The 15,379-nt window shown below is 37.2% G+C and overlaps 1 protein-coding gene and 1 long non-coding RNA gene across 3 annotated transcripts in view; one reads left to right on the top strand and one right to left on the bottom strand.

Annotated features, from left to right (window-relative positions):
- LOC105286974 (CCR4-NOT transcription complex subunit 6-like) overlaps positions 1 to 15,379 on the bottom strand; it is a 601,608-nt gene that overhangs the window by 190,727 nt on the left and 395,502 nt on the right. The window lies entirely within an intron of this gene.
- LOC105279102 lies at positions 1,763 to 10,675 on the top strand. Its single transcript, XR_003406714.1, has 2 exons — positions 1,763 to 4,095; positions 8,654 to 10,675. It is a non-coding gene; the product is annotated as an uncharacterized LOC105279102 (long non-coding RNA).

Consider the following 15,379-nt stretch of genomic DNA (forward strand, 5'->3'; position numbering starts at 1 on the left):
CAGACAGACATGTCACGATTTCGAGGGGGACATAAGATGATACCATTGGTTTGACCTTGAATAGTCGTTTGAAGGTCACGCGAAGATCACCTTCAATTTCTTAAATTGAAACCCCAACTTTTTATTGCAGATTCTTATTCTCCATCGAAAAGTAAGTAACTTTTGTCTGAAACATTTTTCCGAAAAATGTCATCTTATGTCCTTAAAATGTCCTCAAAACTCATCTTGAAGATCAAAAGTTGCATGTTTTCTCGCGTAGAATCCGAATCCGTAATAAAAAATACCATGTCTCATTAAAAAAAAATTTCAGAATTCTAACTTCCGGTCTGAAATTTTTTTTAACGAGACATGGTATTTTTTATTACGGATTCGGATTCTACGCGAGAAAACATGCAACTTTTGTCTGAAACATTTTTCCGAAAAATGTCATCTTATGTCCTTAAAATGATCTTCAAGATGAGTTTTGAGGACATTTTAAGGACATAAGATGACATTTTTCGGAAAAATGTTTCAGACAAAAGTTACTTACTTTTCGATGGAGAATAAGAATCTGCAATAAAAAGTTGGGGTTTCAATTTAAGAAATTGAAGGTGATCTTCGCGTGACCTTCAAACGACTATTCAAGGTCAAACCAATGATATCATCTTATGTCCCCCTCGAAATCGTGACATGTCCTGTCTGAAACATTTTTTCGTATCTCTTTTAGTTTTTTAAAAAATCGACTGTATAAATTAAAATGGGCCACCCTGTATATATATCTTTCTCTCTCGCACGATTTTGACCAAATCGCTTATGGCCAGACTCTTATTAGAGGGTCTCTATTGTTAAGTAAATTCCAGCGAATTAGCGCCGTCCTTTAGAAGTATACATGTCTGTGAGTTATGCGCCTGGTAGTGTGCGTGAATCTCCGGCGCTGTTCCACGCTGTTACGCCATTGCGTTCATGCTGCTAAGACGGTTGTGTGACTCATAGATATGTATACTTCTAAAAGACGGCGCTAATTCGCCGGAAGTTATTTAACAATAACTCTTTCATTAAGCATCGTAGAGAAAAATAGTTCAAGACTTTTCGACTCAATTTTTCATAAGGAATAACATTAAGTACTTAGTGGGCAGTGGAAAATTAACATCCTATAATCAAAATAATTTACACACGCACGCACGCACGTACACACGCATTTTCAATGTTATTATACCATTTACTGCACGAAATTTATTATCGTTTATATTACATATTATATGTATATTACATATCACATAATCAAGCAGGTTTACTCATTGAAATAGAATTCCCGTAATAATTTATTAAACCATATTTCTTGATCACAGGTAACATTTCTGACTTCAGAATTAACACCCAAATTTATTATTAAAGTATCGTCATGTATGCTCTACTTCATTATGTTGCTGGTACATTACAGCGCATTTCAAATTAACATGAAAACCGTAAGATAATACATTATTCATACATTTTTTATACAAAGTGCTCTAAACCAACTGAGAATAATTTTAAGAGCAGATTCTTTGATACATTCTAGACAAAAAATCTTATACAAAACAGAAAGAACAGTAATTAAACAGCAATTAAAAGTGTTCCATAAAATCTGTCCTTAAAATTATTATCGATAATTTTGAGATACTATGTGTGTGTGTGTGTGTGTGTGTGTGTGTGTGTGTGTGTGTGTGTGTGTGTGTGTGTGTGTGTGTGTGTGTGTGTGTGTGTGTGTGTGTGTGTGTGTACAGGGTGTAATTTAATTGTATATACAATATATATATATATACCACACACAAACGCAATATTGTATATTGTCGAAATATCAGCTAAAGGATTTAATGTGGCAACTTCACTACGCATGTACCAACTTAAAAGATAAAAACGAAATTGCTATCATACATCAATGTGGGTGGAATGCACAACGTTATACGTTTGTACTTATTAGTAAGCAACTTTCTACGATTTTTGAAAATCATTATTCTAATATGTATTTACTACAAATTCTGCACTGGAAAATCAATTCTAATTGACCACAGAAAAAATTATATATATTATATATTTATACTATATAACATTTAGCACGTTACCTATTATAAGAATTGCTAATTTAATAAGAAATAAAAAAGGTACAAAAAAATTCAACTACAACTTGCGATTGCTGATATGTTGTATCCATTTACATTACAAAATATTTAATGACAATAATATATCTAACAACATAAAATAAGATAAACTTAAACAAGAATTCTTATTCTCTTGCAGTATTCTTCTTTAACGGAGTATTCGTTTTTTTTGTCAGCCACTTTGCAACAACTTTTCTTGACGTCATTTCACCTATAAATGGATCCCAACCACATCGAATATACATAGCGACCGAATATTTTATTGATGAACAAAATATTTCTATTTAATTTTGCTTCACATGTATACAGCCCTTTTCATTGGAACATTCTCAGGGATAGCGATAGAAGCACTGATGATTGCGTATCTGCAGCATACATGCGGAATGTTTAGAATTGCCTGGTATGAAGTTGGGCACAAGTACGGCCACAAAAATTTGGCGAAACAATGTTTATCGTTTAAAATTAGAAAACTGTTACGGAAAACGATATACTCTGAATATACAATGAAAAAGAAAGTTGTTCTTTAAAAACACACATGTTCGTTACAGTTATCGTATCGAACACGCAATGGAAATTAATATACTAAAAAATATTAGTTTAAATAGCGGATCTTTGATATCAAAAAGAATAGTTTGTGTCGTAGATATCCATCGAGAAGCCATGAAGTTAGTATAAGAACTTCTTAGAAGCCTTGTATAATTGTTTTAAAAACTTTACTATACAAGAACTTTACAAGAATGAACATATGAATCATACACAAAAAACAGTCTTTAATAAGATTGTTATATGATTCGACAATTTGATCTCATGATATATTTATTCAGAAATTTACGTTTATTCAGAAAATATTAATACTCGTATAAAATACTAAGTAATGTATATTATATGCAGTCTTTTTTTATATTTAAAGATTGTCCGAGCTTTTAACATCCAGATTTGACACGACATACTTCAGTTTAACAGTGCTCTCAGTGATTACGTTGAGCCTCAATCCTTTTCAGGTAAATCTGAATTTTATAAATTGTTTACATGTATTCTCCAACTATTCCTTGGAATTTCATTTCATTGTTTTACATTGCAAAAGAATTTTTCTCTGCTGGTATCAATATGTTTAACAAAATAATAACATGTAACATTTTCGTGCGTCAGCATACATCAATTTACACAGATTTAAAAAAATAAAAATAAGAAAGAAGAAGAAACGGTTTAACGTGCATTGCATATTAAATGACGCTGTACAAGAATATAACAATACTAGCATCCCCTGTCATGGCTTTGCCCGCGATATTTGTGTGTAGAACTCGAAATGTACAAAACTTTATTATAACTTTTTCACCCGTTAGGGGTGGAATTTCAGAAAACCCTCCTTTAGTGAGCACCTACATGATAGTAGAAATATACCCTTAAAATTTCAAGTCGATAGGTGCAGTGGTTCGGGCTGCACGTTGATGAAATGATGATATAGATAGATAATTGACTCTACAAAAACCAATTACATTATTTTAATTCGTGATTTAGATTTCTCAGATTGTAACATCTAAAGACGATGCCATGGAAGTTTTAATCCCTATGATAACTGTAGCCATTCTTACTGTGTATGTGATCTTGGCCAATTTCTTTGGGCAAGATGTAACGGATCAGAATAATGAAATATATATTTCCGCGTAAGAGACGCATTTTATGAAATGCAATTATCTACGAACCTTCTTCTTGTTATCTTTTATATAACAATTATCATTTTGATAATTTCCATTATAAAATATATAACATTTTTTAATACTCATTTTATTTGTTAAATTGTCAAAGCAGCGTCCATGCATATATAGATACAATATTCTCTTATAGGTACAATATTCAATGGTACAAGTGTCCTCAACGAATACAAAAATTGATACTGTTGCTTTTACAAAGGAGGTCTAAAGAATTTCATTTAACCTGCGGTGGATTGTTTATAGCATCGTTCGAGTTACTCGCAACGGTAAAAATTAACAATATAAACAACATTAAATACAATTTTATATTTAAAATAATTAAATTATTAATAATAAATAAATATGAAATATTGCAGTTAGCAAAAACAACGATGTTTTATTTTACTCTGATACATTCTGCACGATGATAAGATAAAAATAGATTATAGAAAATAACAATAATATAATTACTACAAATATAGTAACGAAATACAGTACGAAACAGAGAATTAAGTTTCTCTAAATAAGCAGGATAATTAATATTTTTGCTACAGAAATGTCACAAAAATGATCTACGATATTAAATTATATGCATTATATATATTTATAATTATCCTAATTAAATATATTATTGTGCCACACTTTATTATATTAATTATACCAAAACCGTATATATTTTATACGTGTGTGTGTGTGTGGGACGTTCCGCGTCAACCGGATCACCGGCGTCCTCAAAAATTGACGCGTCGGATCGGGACGAGTAAGGGCTCGAATTGTTCGTCTACTCGAATACTTCCAGACGCCACATGGCCTTTCCGGAAATTCAAAGTGGTGGCTTCCAGATGGCACCAAATATACCGAAAGATGCACGAGAACCATAATGTATTTTCAATCAAATCATAAGAAACCCCGAATTTTCAACGTAAAATACGATAGCTCATGTATTTTGATCCGCTAAATCCGAATCTAAGATCAGAATTGACCCTAAACGTCGCAGGTCTTCCCTAACCTCAAAAAACAGCTCAAAAACTCCTAAAACGATCAAAAGCGGGTATCCCGATACTGTGTTGGATATAAAGCCATTCAAAATAGGTTCTAATACTAGTATTTGGTTCATCGAGTCTAAATTATATACTACGATCACCCTGGAACGTCACAGTTCGACTCTAACCTCAAAAAACACCTCAATTTCAAAAACGAACTGTTGCAGGTATTAGTCGTGAGAACGACTGTTGATGAACGCCTGAACCGTGTTTGCTGCAAGCAATAGTCGTGAAAACGACTGTTGAGGGACTGCCTGCACCCAACTACCACCCAAGAATGAGTCGTGAGAACGACTGTTGATGAACGCCTGAACTGTGTTAGCTATAAGCAATAGTCGTGAAAACGACTGTTGAGAGACTGCCTGCACCCAACTACTGTCCAAGAATGAATCGTGAGAACGACCGTTGATAAATGCCTAAACTATTTGTTGCAAGCAATAGTCGTGAAAACGACTATTGAAAAACTGCTTGCCACGAATTAATATGTACTATTAGTTACTGTTGTGATTACTGCACCTAGACTGGCGAGTCCTGAAGAAAATGAGGACATGACAGTCTGCTCTTTTGGTTCCCCTGTTTTCCACATTTTATAACTACTCAAAGGTTTCTGAACTATTTTTTGAGGTTAGAGTCGAACTGTGACGTTCCAGGGTGATCGTAGTATATACCCACACGGAACATGACGTCCATTAGACATCCATATAACCTCCACCGCTCCATACGACATCTATCTCCACGATGGATGTTAGGTGGATCTCTAATAGAGATCCATATTTCCTCCATAGTGGATATCCACTACACATTCATCATGGACGTCTAATATACATCTATTATAGATATATAATGGATTTGTAAATATACCCAAAACAATTAATAGTAAAATTTTCTAAATTATTTAAAATTTGTAATAGACGTTAACTGGATGTTTTGTAGCTTCTTTAGAAATTTAACTTTACTTACAAATATTAAGAAATTGCTTAATTATTTATACTTGTTGCACATATTTTATTTACTCATTTTATGTGTATAAATGATTGGTTTTAAATACAAGAAAACATATTTCTCATATTCAAACCGATCACTTACAAACACATAAATATGAGTAAATAAAATATGTCCAATAATTGTTATGAACAATTACTCTCTTTCTTAATTGCCTGACAGTAATTAAGAAAGAGAGCAATTGTTTATAACTTATTGGACATATTTTATTTACTCATGTTTATGTGTTTGTAACCCAGGCAGTACATGTTAGCCTAATATATGTTTCTTAGACGTATCTAATGTCTAAGAAACATAAAGTACCATTTAAGAAACGGTTTAAATAGAAACCGTTTTTAGACCTAAATTTTAAAAACGTATTTTTCACGTTTCCACAGAAACGAAAAATGTGTTTTATTAAATTGATTCGAAATTATATAATTAATATAGAAAAAATAGTAATTTCTACTTAATTTGCGAGTATTAATTATTTTTACATCATACGTTTCAATGTACTCGATTATGGAACAAGAGACAAAAATCAACGCAAGTGTGTGTGTTGATTCCCGCCTCTGATTCACCAAGCGACCGATAGATGGCCAGGCTAGGCGTGACGTTCTTACAAGAAACATTTGCGTTATCACCTTATAAATAACCATCCGGAAAACCGATCCAGTACTCTTTTCTTCTTCTTTTCTTTTGAAACTTTTTCATAAAATACACATAAAATGAATAAATAAAATATGTGCAACAAGTATGAATAATTAATCAATTTTTTAATATTTGTAAGTAAAGTTAAATTTCTATAGAAACAAACAAAACATCCAGTTAACGTCTATCTTTCATCCATCAAAGCTCCTTTAAATATCTACGATTGCTCTATATTACATCCATGAAACATCTATGGATACGTCTAATGGAGGTTGTATGGACGTTTCAAATGCGGAACTATGGATGTCTAGTAGATGTTTACTGAATGTTATGTAGACGTCTAATGGAGGTTTCGAATCTCCATGATGGACGTCTAGTTGCCGTCCATTGGAGGTTTTTGTTCCGTGTGGGTAATTTAGACTCGATAAACCAAATACTAGTATTAGAACCTATTTTGAATGGCTCTATATCCAACACAGTATCGGGATACCCGCTTTTGATCGTTTTAGGAGTTTTTGAGCTGTTTTTTGAGGTTAGGGAAGACCTGCGACGTTTAGGGTCAATTCTGATCTTAGATTCGGATTTAGCGGATCAAAATACATGAGCTATCGTATTTTACGTTGAAAATTCGGGGTTTCTTATGATTTGATTGAAAATACATTATGGTTCTCGTGCATCTTTCGGTATATTTGGTGCCATCTGGAAGCCACCACTTTGAATTTCCGGAAAGGCCATGTGGCGTCTGGAAGTATTCGAGTAGACGAACAATTCGAGCCCTTACTCGTCCCGATCCGACGCGTCAATTTTTGAGGACGCCGGTGATCCGGTTGACGCGGAACGTCCCATATATATATATATATGTATATACATATGTTTTATATGTATATTGTATACCTTATAACATTATATTAGGTATGCCGAAAAGTTCTGTCCGTTTTTTAAGTTAAACAAAATTATAATTTTTTATAATGTTTATAATGTTTATGTGTATAATTTTCATTATTATTTACAACTTCTTCTCTTTTTAATGGCAACTTGTGTATTCCCTATTACAAAAATTGTCCACTTGCTTAAAATAAATGCACTAAACGGACAGAACTTTTCAGCATACCCATAATATATATGTGTTATACTTTTATTCTATCCAAATTATACACCAAAACACAAATCTAATTATTATCTTATATTTTTTGCATGCAAATTCTTATTCAGCAATCTTAAAGTTATGGCAATGAACATGTATGTATGTATGTATGTATGTATATACAGGGTGTCCCGGGTTTTAACCGACAAACTGCGGGAGCATATTCTACTAGTGGAAATAAGAAAAAATTCTTATACCGAGTTTGCTTAGAAATGCTTTATTACAAAGTTATAAACCAATATTGAAAAGAAATATGAGATAAGTAACAACGGAACATAGTGTAGAATTTGGAAGGTCGAAGATGTTTATGTTACGTGTATTCACATGTATTCATGTTCACTATGTTGAAACGATTCAGTATGATTGTTACTTTCACAACAGTAGCTGTTAGATTTCAATCGTCGTGTCAACTAGCAATTACTATCAGAATGCCAAAAGTGTTTTCAAATGAGGAATACACTGATATTCATTTCGTGTACGGATTCTGTGACGGAAATGCACGAGCTGCCGTACGAGAGTATCAACGTAGATTTCCTAACAGGAGAGTACCAGATAGATTTAAAGCAACGAATTACTAATTCAGTTACTGAGATGCAACAAAATTTTCAGGAATGTCGTACTGTAACAAATTCTGTACTACGTCGATGTCTAGCTTGTATCGATGTGCAAGGACAACAATTTGAAATGCGTCACTAAATCATTGCGTAGATAATTTTTATTTTTGTGAAAAAATCCGTTGTTACTTATCTCATATTTCTTTTCAATATTGGTTTATAACTTTGTAATAAAGCATTTCTAAGCAAACTCGATATAAGAATTTTTTCTTATTTCCATTAGTAGAATATGCTCCCGCAGTTTGTCGGTTAAAATCCGGGACACCCTGTATATAGCAAACAAAATTTATCAATGAAAATTTACCACATAAAATTCCTATTTTTTAAAATTGATATGGAAGTATAGCACAACCGCGTAGAGATATACACATGAGGTATAAACATGAAAATTAATTTTCAGTATCTATTTCAGGATCAATCTATCAGCCACGTTGGATTGCGGCTTGGGACAATCATTTATCCGATCGTGGAATAACGCGTGTCGTTACGGATCAAGCAACCGCTAATGATCGATGAACTGCTCTACATGGGAACGTTTTCCAATTCGACATTTCGTTATCCAGATTACTGGAGCAACCATCTCTCGTTACGGATTGATTACTCAAACATATCACATTTTTTTGCGTGGACAACACATCCTTAGTAGCATTTCATTCTACATATCTATAAGTATACAACATCAGATAAATGAATAGATTAATAGGTTAAAAATATTTTATATTCCTATGTATTATGTATCGTATTAATAAGTTTCTGATTTTCTATTTTCATTTTGAACATTATTTTTAACATTACAATCTTTATTATTGATAGTAACATAACATCGTTGTAATAATCATTCGACTTAAGCGGTTTCCCGAGCAAAGTAATATTATTTTCGCTTGTACCAATTCTGAATACCGGATTCAGACGCGTTTATGGCAGGAGCAATCCTGCAATTGGGGTCACTGAAGCATCATAATTGGATTCGATTGTCTGGAGAGCAGGAATATGCAAATGAATCCATACTCCGCGCCAACGTCCCAGCGCTTATTTCTGATCGACGATGTGAATGGGAAATAAAAGCGAAGGAGTCCGCGCTTTAAATCCTACGTAACACCATTATCAATGGGAAAGTCACCACAATTTACATAGCAATTCGACACATTGAAGTACTGGAATTTTAGCGATTTTTCAAATGTCTCGCTTTTTGAACATCTCTTCTATTATACATATTCCTCGTTAAATTCTGATGTCCACAAATTTCCGCGAGAATTCTTTTTCATGCCATTCAATGTGAAAAACGTGGAGCAATCGCGAAAGCGACAGCATCAGAAATGACAGTTATTTGCGTTCGTATAATAATATATCGCCGATTATGTTGAAGCTTGTCGCGAAATGTACACTTTGTTAGTTGGACTTTCAAAATCGCAATATGAGACACTGCTTTCCCGCGGCATATACGACCGTTTTACAAGCTATCTATTTGAATGCAAACAGGTAAAGGAGAATGTTATCGATAAAACGCTCGGGATTCGCGTTCGCACGCGATAAAGGCGGATTGCCGCAGCTGTTCACTAGCCTCTCCGATAAGATGTCAAGTAACGTAATGGGTTTCGTCGGAAAAGATCAGGAGCTGTTCCGCAATTTAGATTAGATCGAGTCGTCAAAGTTGACGATAAAAGAGTTTAACGACGACCTTCCGCATCGATGCGAAGATGAACAAGCAGATGAAATCGTGGAGTTGAACTTTATGGAGTGAGAACTTTAATGACTCAATATGTCAAACTTATGTTCTGCTAATGTACACAGGTACGTAATACACACCTAGCCAGAGAACGTAGTGTACATTCAAGACACAATTTAATTATATTTTAGGATACAAACGACGTTCAGATAAACCGACAATTATAAGTATAAATTTTTTTCCTTTCCATGTATCTCCTATAATGCTTTGTTCATTGTAAGCGGAATTTTGCATCGCGGGAAACCGCTCAAAAATTCCATAAATGTATAAAATCCGCCCTCGTAAAAGCGGATCTTTCCTTGCGAGAAGAGGAAAGGAGAGAAGAGGGAATAGGGCTGCGACCCGGTGAAAGAATAATCCTTTTGCACTTTGAGGTATCGCTTAGACACGCTTCGAGCTTCACTCTCTCTTCCTCCCCGCGCCCCGTTCAGCGTACGGTCGATGGACCGTTTAATATTTAAGATGTGCTTCTCTCGCCACCAGATGATACTCCACGTGTATCTCGCGCACTTAAATCCGGACGCAGTTTGTGCTCGCTGCGTTTTACGTCACGAGTACAACGTGACTCGAGTGCGGAACGAGTGCGAGCCGAAAGACAAAAACGTGCCTAATAGCGCTTCCTTCTTACACTTGAACCCAACGTTTGCCATGTCCCTATTGAAGTGTACTTAGATCTCAAAATCTAAAATCTAAACATTAAATGCAAAATAGTAGCATTCAATTTAACCAAATGCTTAAACAAGAAAAGCTAGAAATGCTTATACGTATGAGGAAGCTCAATTTATTTTAGAATCACAAATATCTGTAATAAATAAAGATAAACGTCGATTTTTACACACGCGGTCGCGAAGATAATATTGTCCTGACGAGGCTGACGCACACTATTTCGAATTACAAGTTCCCAGTTGTTTTATTGCAATACGTGTTTCCGTGTTCCGGCCAATATCCGTAATATTTGGCTCCATCCGCGAGAAAAAGGTGCGCGCAACGCACGGCGAATGGCGTGATGCTATCCGTTGCGGCTTACTCGAAACTCCGTTTATCGCGCTGGCGCACTAGGAAATAACGCAATACACGTGTATTGGGCGTCCATGGACGTACGTGCACGATTAGCCGCAGCGGGACGGCAGGCAAAAAGTTAAAAAACGGTCATCCATGCGAGAAACAGCCTTTCATCGGTACCAGCTGAAGTGCACGTGGCTCTCCGGAATTAACGAGCGCATGGAAATGCACTGTGGTTACACGAAAACGCAATACTTTACGTATTTAGAGGCCCTAGAAATCAGAGGCCATAAATTCGAGAATCTCCAGAAAAACCAACACGTTAAAATACCCCCTGAGAATACTTATCGATACTTGTCAATTTCATATTAGCAAAACAGAATTCAAATTACTAATTAAATTGATTTTTCAGTAAATCCATGATTTTAAGGATCTAATCGTTTAACGGTCTCAAAAGAAACTCACAACTCACAAGCAACTACTCACTTGAAACTTCAAGAATCTCTATATATATTATAATATAAATAGATTCTGGGGAAATAAAAATAAAAAAAAGATTCTGTACAAATTAAAATAGAAAAAATAAAGAATCTCCAGTACTCAAGAAGTCTCTAGTGGATCAGGTTCGCAGAAAGTTCGTATCCCGGAGGTATCCGAAGACTTAAATACACGTGAACCGAAACAGCTCGAAAAAGAACCCATGGAAAGAGAGTAGATATCTGACTCGAGATATCACTGGGCGTTAACCGCCTCTCACGTTAATCGTTCGCGATGCGCGAACGCCGACACGAGGCTACTCGCGCGAGCCACCACCGGTAACCACCGTCGCGAGAGAACGGTAATCCTATCGTTAATAGAATTGGTCGACCGGCGGGATTCCATTAGCAATATATAAAGGATCGGTGTTCTATTCCATCGCGATAACGTACTATCCTCTCTCTCCTCTCCTTCCTCTCTCTGCTCTCTCACCACACAGTCGAACCGTAGCACCTTCGTAGGAGCAATCGATTCGATTTCGCTCCCTTCTGTTGAATGGATCGCCCTTTCGTTCTGCGTTCCCTTCTGCGTTCGAGCTTTTAATGGTCGGCCACGCGAGAGCTGGCTTACGCAATTAAACCGAGGACCTCGGGTTAAGTGAATTAAATCTACTCGGCGGTAAGGTACCTTCACGTACGGGCCACCTACGCGACACTCGAAGCAGTCAACAAGAGATGCGATATAACGTAAACCGAATCCGATCAAACTCGCCGTTTAACTTCCCTACGCAAATACCGGGCGGAAGAACGACCGACTGGACACGAGAAGACATTTCCTCGGTATATATCCTGAGAATAATTCACTTCTCCCCAGAAACCTTGTATATTTCGAACGACTTACAGAATAGCTCCAAATTCACAACGACGGAATGAAAAGTGAAAGTAGAGAGAAATAATGTATTTTGTGTGTATGTGTATGTGTGTGTGTTTTTTGCGTGTATTATATCATATTCATTACCTTAGTTTATTCATGGAAATATCTTCTATAGAAGAACAATAATTAGCAGGATATGTGTAATACAGATCTCGTCGATTTAACATAATAACGTCCGTAAATTATCCTCAACGAGCTCGCCATAGCTAGATATCTGTTCACATTTTTTCGAAACGTATCGCGATAATAAGGACCAACGCGTTCGGCTCTCTCTCTCTCTCTCTCTCTGTCTGTCTGTCTGTCTGTCTGTCTGTCTCTCTGCCTCGGACATCCAGAGGCCAATTTAATTTTCTGTTTCGAGACATCGAAGATCTCTGAGAAACCCGCGTGGGTTTCAATCCGCGGCCAGGTGGCTCGAGAGGAGCAGCGCATAGTTCGAGCTAAGTGAATTAAATCCAACAGATGCAAACATACTAACACGTGTATGCGTGCGCGCGCGCATACACACACACCAATGAAGAAAGAGATAGAAAGCGGAGCTACTACCGAGACTAACCGCGGATCAGTCGATCGATCGGTGCAATCAATGCCGCGTGTGGTCAAAGGAAGATATGATTACAAGATAACGGTAGAGCGATCTTGCAGACCGAGAGCCCCGTGAGCTCCACCTCGGAATGCTGGAACATGCAAATAGAAGCACACGCGCGCAGCTAACGCGACGATGAGCGCCGGCGGAATGCCTCGAAAAAGCGGCTCGCCCGCGGCCCCGCGCCGCGGAGAGGAAGCTCGGCGCGAAGCGGCGCGAGTTCCTTCTGTTCGATCGCGATGACGCGAAAGCGCTCGGACCGTTCTCTATTTTCCGTCCCGGAGCGGGAATCTAGGTACCGCGATACGGCTGCTGTCGCGGAACCCCAAAATAAAAATATCCTGCGATCGATTGTGTTTGTATATATTATTTTTGTATATATGTACAAAAAATATGTATATATTATTTTCGGCGTATTTTGTGCCGCGACATTCGCGACACTTCTCGACGCGAGAATTACGATGATGCCACGGTACCAAAACGCGCATTATGAAAAAATAGACATGATATTCTTACCAAGGAATCTGCTCAGCCTAGGAGGGGGAGGTGGGAGAGAATACACGTTCCGATGTTCTGATCTGCCCACATCTGAAAGCTCTTTGTCTCGGAAATCTGGATCAACATGGCTAAACATTCACATCAATACATTCGACACTCCCGATAATCGCGCGATATTTCCTTCGGCACTCCCGAATATCACTCGGCACGTACTTGCACTAACTATTAAAAATGGCGCACTTGCTTGCGCTTGGATTACATCAAACGTCATTCAATCGCCGATTTAGTACTCACGACGCTTCGCCACGTTACGCGCCAACGTTAGCTGATGGACGCACGATGCTTCTTTCGGCATTTGCGACGTTAATTTGCGTTGTTGAGTATTTTCGATATCAATGGATCGATATCTCGAAAATGCGCCGATTTACGACACTGTCACTACGTTCACGCTGGCGCTACTTCTGTAATGAGTTACTCGAATTCTCGTAACTTACGCTGCGTAAACGGGGGTCTAGCCATGAACTGCTGGTTTATTCGCGCAGCGAATTATCGTAAGTTACGAGTAACTTACTACAGAAGTAACGCCCGCGTAAACGTAGTGTGCGTGACAATCACCCGATACTCGATTTATGACATTAATTCGCTTCTGCTGTGTAAAATTCCCGCGAATTGCCAAACGATTAACCTCCGACGCACGGATAAAGCGACACTGTCTCGCGACTCACTGACCTAACCTCCCCGCAAAGAGGTGCCCAACAAGAGGTTGCGCGTTGCGTATGTTCGTAATTAGATTACTGACAGTGTCGTAAATCGATGCATTTTCGAGATATCGATCCATTGATATCTCGAAAATACCCCAATGCAATCGACGCGCACGACCGTTGCGGATCAAGCCGCGTGAAGTTAGCGCCGCTAGCTATTAGTCGTCGGTCGTCGCGTCAGCGCGGAGCGAACGAGTTTCTTTAGATAACGAACGAGATAAAAGTGAATCGTGTGCGCAAATTAACGTCGCAAAGAAGCATCGTGCGTCTATCGACTAACGTTGGCGCATAACGTACAATCGAACGCGCGCGACGAACGAAGGAACGAGAATGTCCGCTTGCTGCACAATGCGACTCGCGGGGTCATCTTTCCGGAAAACGTGGCGAAGCGTTGTGAGTACTAAATCAGCGATTGAACGTTTGATGTTTGTCCAAGTGCAAGTAAGTGCGCCATTTTCAATGGCGTTGCGTCGTGATTAAGTTAGGTGAAGATGCATTTTTCTGTGTAAGCGCGTTTTACTGATGCGTATTCTTATGTTTCTATGTAGGGTGAATGCACCGTTTGTGGCCATTGCGCCTATTTTGGCTATCTTCGTCATTTATTAAGATTTTCTAAGTTAGGGTTGGCTGTAGTGCGCAGCAATTTATATAAAATTGTGTAAGATATATTTATATATTCATTTCGCGATTGCTGCGCACTACAGCCAACCCTATAACTTAGAAATCTTAATAAATGACGAAGATGGCCAAAATAGGCGCAATGGCCACAAACGGTGCATTCACCCTACATAGATTATACATATAGAGGAGAATCCCCTATTATGAGATATGCTCCTAATATGAGATACTGGAGTTTCTGCTAAACTAGTGAGTATCATCTGTTAATTCCACCATAAACTTATTACTCTTGGTGTAAAATATATTTAGTGAAAAATTCATTGTTCGTTATTGCGTTTAGCTTTTGCAAGAAAAGGTTTGTGAAATTGTGAACATGTTAAAGGAACTTAAGGTAAGTCTTTAAACCTTGTTTATTACATAATAAAGAAATGGTTGGCAATAAATTCAGTATGCAATGATAGAGTAGAATCGTAGTAACAGGAAAATACGCGATTTGTTGAATTGCTTAATTGTAGAGGTTAGATTTCATGATTGCGG

The sequence above is a fragment of the Ooceraea biroi genome, chromosome 6 (assembly GCF_003672135.1).
Source record: "Ooceraea biroi isolate clonal line C1 chromosome 6, Obir_v5.4, whole genome shotgun sequence".
Lineage (NCBI taxonomy): Eukaryota > Metazoa > Arthropoda > Insecta > Hymenoptera > Formicidae > Ooceraea > Ooceraea biroi.